We start from the raw sequence: 5,132 nt of genomic DNA, 5'->3' as shown, positions 1-5,132 counted from the left end.
TTTATACACGAAGGTGCTTCTTAATCTTATCAGCATTTCACGTTGTTCGTTCATTCTGAAGTATAACAAAAAGCCGAAAAACCAGAAAATATTTAGTTTTTAAAGCATGTTTTGAGTGGCTGAATGAGAATGGTACCTTCCCTATCGAGCCTTCACCCATATAAGTTGACACGTGAAAATCTTTCGTGGCTTCCTTCAGCTCTTCAATCGAAAACACTCGACAGACTGGATTAGCCTGGGCCCCAAGCTTCACTGCCTGAGAAATGAATCCTGAAAGATATAGAAATCAAGACATAACTATTGTATATCTGCTGTTTTTCATCATTAACAACTTGATTCTGAATCAAAACAATACGCTATAATATTCCTTAACCTACATACTTACTGGCACTTGCAAGGAGTTCAGAGGAAACCCCTGCGGCAGAATTATCTCTTACTCTTTTTGGCAAAGCATGCTGCCCAGATGTTTTTCTCAAATGGCATCTCTTGCGGCAAAAGAGAACACCAAACACAAAAAGTACAAGAATGAGCACTAGTCCAGTAACAATGGCCACAGCTACAACTATTTTCAGTGCCTGGAACTTCTTCACGCTGGGCTGTTACAGTAAGACCCTCGCGTCTGGTTGTTGAGATTCTTGAGAATCAACAGCTAAGCAGTTCCCACCATATTTCACGACTCTTCTATCTGATGCTTGCCAAACAAGAAGGAAGTCCCCCAATTAGCTTGTTACCAGAAATATCCACATACCCAAGCGTGCTTCCACAAGTTAGTTTGTTTGGAAGGGACCCGCCCAACGTGTTGCTTGCCAAATTCATGAATCTGATGTTAGGCAAAGAGAACAATGGGGATGGGGGAATCCCACTGAGATGATTTGATGAAAGGTCTAGATGTTGAAGCTGAACCAGCTCACCGAACTGCTCGGGGATCTTGCCAGAAAATGAATTTTACCTAGGAGAACCGTGACTACTGATTTGGGCATCAATGGTAGTTCAGAGTCTAAATGATTATCTCCTAAATTCAGCACATGTAAGCCAGTGAGAGTACTCAGATCAGGCAATTTACCAGACAAGTCATTGTGAGACAGGGAAATGTCAGTAAGCATTTTAATTTTGCATAGTGAAGTGGGGAATGAACCCTTCAAGCGGTTGCTATTCAAACTCAGAGCTTGTAGATTAGATAATGAATCAAACCAATTCGGCATAGTGCTATTGAAATAATTGGCATTAATGGTTAGTGTATGAAGCTTTACCATTGTAGATATTTTTGGTGGGAATTGTACCGTATAAGAAATTTGAGCTCAAGTCCAGAACTTCAAGTGAAGATAATCGATGAATCTTATCAGGGAGCGGCCCCCAAAGCCCCAGTGACACCAAGCTAAGAAGCCTCAAGCTGGTTAACCTGGCCAATGTGGTGACAAAAGAATCAATGGAGAAGCTCTCAGACAATGTGTGATTAGGAATTGCGAACCCATTGAACTCTTTGACCTTCACAGGTTTGTCTCCCATGATTTTAAGCTCTCTCACAGAATTGTCCTCACATTTAATGCTCATACGTGCAGATGGAGATATGTTACAGAAGTCTCCATAATAATTTTCCCAAACTTCCAACGACTTAGGGTTCTCCAGATACTTCCTTAACTGTAACAGGACTTGAGTTTGAGCAGCCTGAAGTTCATAGCTACTTTCGATAGACAAAAACCAGGAAAGAACTAGAAGAAGGTGAAAATGTCTCATTGAACCAGTTTGGAGCATTAGGCACACTGTTTTTTGAAGGCGAACATCGATATTAACAGAAGTTTTGGGCTATTAATGGTCAAAGAAACAAAAGAAGCCTGATAGAAAATGATTAAAAGAAACTACGCTTGAAATATTCCCATTGCAAAAGTAAATTACTCTGAAAAAATCCTACTCAGGAAGAAGATTCATGAGCAGCAACTTCAGCAATTCATCGCCTGCTCCGCACCCACTTATTGGAGAAGGCAACGGAGATTCCTCTAAGCTGCTGAATTTTTATGCATGCTCCAACAAGCTAATCCAAACCATGAGGAAGAAAAAGGGAATGTGAAGAATTCCGTGAAGTCCACGACGCAAATTAAAGAACTTGAATGTTAATCAGACAACAAGAAACAACGACCCACCAAAACGGTCACGTAAGAGTCAACAAGAAAGAAATGCAGTTTAATTTCGGGATGATAATGAATGCGCTATATGAAGAGATGTACTCGACGGGAAGGAAGGTAGTTGAGATTAAAAGGCTGTACTAGGGACACTGAGGAGGCATTTACTGCAATGTGTATTAATTGACCCTTCAGCCATTACTGGTACTGGCACTAGTGGAGGATGACAAGCCAAGAGAATGGACCGAGATTGTGAGCCATTGAAGACGACAAATGAGGGAGTGGTATGAAAAAAACTGGAGGATGTTATGGGAGTCTCAAACCCAGATGATGACTGCGATATATAATACCGGAATATAACTTATCATTCTCTTTTTTCTTTTTCTTTTTCACTGCAAACACAATGACAAAAGAGATTTATTGTGTGAGAAGATTGCATGGAATATCTGGTTGATTGAGTCATTATGTTTATATTATACGCAGTTCTTTTCATGATTAAGCCATGGAGAATGATGCCAATGTTTTTCGGAGACCGGCTGAGTCAACTCAATCATCTGTCATTAGTTACATCAATGTTCACAGCGAATGAGAGTAGTTGAATTGATTTTTTTTTTTGGGAGGATTTAATGACATCTTTCCAGCTCACAATTAATCATGAACATAGAAGAGGGACATATGCATAATGCGTCCATAAAAACTTGTGCCATTTTAGGATATCAATAATTAAATGCCAATATTATCAGCGTCAAAAACAATTCCCCAGGGAAGCAGTGCTGAAAAGTTTTTAGCATGGTTAATTCCATTTATTCTGATAGAACTGACAAATTGTGAGCGTGAAGTAAGAATTAAAATATCATGTTTAAGCCTTAAAAGTCACTTCTGTAAGTTGTTCAATAGAGTTTTTTTTTTTTTGGTAAACCGCACGATGTTCTAAATGATTGTTGCAATAAAATTGACACTGAAGCGTCACCGTCGATATAAAATATAAAATCTAGTAATAAATTATCACTGTTTAGGCCCGTCTTAGATGCGGACAAAACACCCACTCTAATTTTGCATGAAAACGACATCGTATTTCATCCATAAAATCCTGTATCTTTGGGCCTCAACATGCCATGTTCCCCAACAATCATTTGTTTGTCATCGATCAGTTTGTTCAAACATGAACTTGACTTCTCAAAATCATATACATGAGCATCCTAGTTAAAGGTGCATAATAACCATGCAAGTATTTTGAAGCATAATTAGATATTTTTTGGGGGGACATCTAAGCATAATGAAATAGTTGAAAGCTCGACTTTTTAAAAAGTCATACCCCCAAATCTATATCCTTTTCATGATTTATCCTGAAATGTTTTAAAAACACACAAGATGACAAAATAATAATCATGGGATATCATCTCTTTGCCAAAAGAAAAAGAAGTTAAATCTTTGAATCAATACCACCAACTTTAACTCTTTAATTTGACCATAGCCAACTTGGAGAACAAAACTGTCTAACATTGGGTCAAATAACAGCCCAGGCGGCAAATAATTATAATTTATAGGCTATGGTGGCATTGATAATTGAATAGTAAGAGAGAGGCAACATGATCCGGTTGTTATGGTCCAAGACAGAGACATGTATCAGACACCGATAAAGGGAGGCTTTTGCTTTCAAGAGAGATATTTGGTGTTGGTGGCATCACTGAAATGCGAGGCATCTATTACTTGAAAGACAACTTTAATTTTCTAGGGGAGTCCAACGACATAGGTAACTGTGGAAACGATGTCCTCTGCGCAAGAAATAGACCAAAGATGATGTGACTTGTAAGAAGAAGCATATAGGACCACTTTTATTGTTCCCGGTACATGAATTGTCTTCACGGACAATCCATGAATAATATATGACGATGCATCCAGAAGAAGATGGGCAAACGAACAGTGTAATGAGTTTAAAAAATCGGATAGAGATTTCAATGTGCCGAATGATCTCCGGTGAATGAAGTGAACAATATGAGGCTTAAAGCTGGTTTCAAAAGTCACCTATGAATAATGAAATCAGCCATTGTAGGTTTAAGTTTATACGGATGATTATGCCATTAAATTTGGTGCTGGATGAGCTTTTATCGTTAAAGGCCTAGTTAAAGTAACAGAGGAGAATATGGAATGCTAGCTGGCTGGTAATTCAGACGCTGAGCAAAGTAGCTTGGGCTTGAGCTTGAGCTGAGATCTCTTTTTCAAAGATCAAGTCCCTTTCCTTCTTTGATTTTGGTTGTTTAAATCATGGGGTATGAAAGAGAAGCCATCAACTCCATACAAATTTAGATTACCATTATCTATAAAGTTCTTTTTGTTTAGAAGTTTGTGAAAATAAATGGCATGGCAGGATTCAGGAAGACAACAAGTACGTCCTGGCTTCTGAATTCTACAATAGAGGCACGTGTGTTGAGCCCTTCCAGATTTACAGATGAACGCCTTCACAGAGTTTATTTGCAGGCCGGCGTCAGCGCACAACAATGAAGCCGTCGTTTTTTCCTAAATTTCCACCTACTCATTCCATTTTTTTTTTAATGATGATATTTATGTTGTTTAAATTACTAAAGATACAATTAATAATGTTGATATAGCTTTTTTTTAACAAATACATTTTAAACACTTATATATAAAGAGACGAGAGCATTTTAAAAGTGCATCCGAAAAAGACAAAGAATCAGATTCTTTCTCTCTTTTATTTTTTGCTTTCTTTGGAGGGGAGGAGATTAAAATAACGATGGCCCATTTTCTTCCTTCTTTTTCTCTTGTTTTTTTGCCCTTTTGTTTGGCGGAAGGTTCTCTCTGCATAAGATTTCTTTCGCTTCCTACCCCAAATCCAGAATGGGAAGAATAGTTTGGGCAGGGTGCAAGGAGAACAATTCTGAAATTGTAACAGTATGGAAAATAGCACGCGTACAACTAGTGAAATCTAGATTACAATACTATCATTGCTAATCACTAGGCAACTCCGTCTTCTGAAGCGGAGTTTAGGGTAGGAAA

At 38.3% G+C, this 5,132-nt stretch overlaps 1 pseudogene; it reads right to left on the bottom strand.

Annotated features, from left to right (window-relative positions):
- Nucleotides 1-82: 82 nt before the first annotated feature.
- Nucleotides 83-2,029, bottom strand: LOC114729003 (probable inactive leucine-rich repeat receptor-like protein kinase At3g03770; annotated as a pseudogene).
- Nucleotides 2,030-5,132: the final 3,103 nt, after the last annotated feature.

The sequence above is a fragment of the Neltuma alba genome, unplaced genomic scaffold (assembly GCF_004799145.2).
Source record: "Neltuma alba isolate B1F8T4 unplaced genomic scaffold, ASM479914v2 tig00012589_pilon, whole genome shotgun sequence".
Taxonomy (NCBI): domain Eukaryota; kingdom Viridiplantae; phylum Streptophyta; class Magnoliopsida; order Fabales; family Fabaceae; genus Neltuma; species Neltuma alba.
The sequence above is the reverse complement of the archived record's forward strand: the minus strand, read 5'-3'. Positions and strand labels throughout refer to the sequence as shown.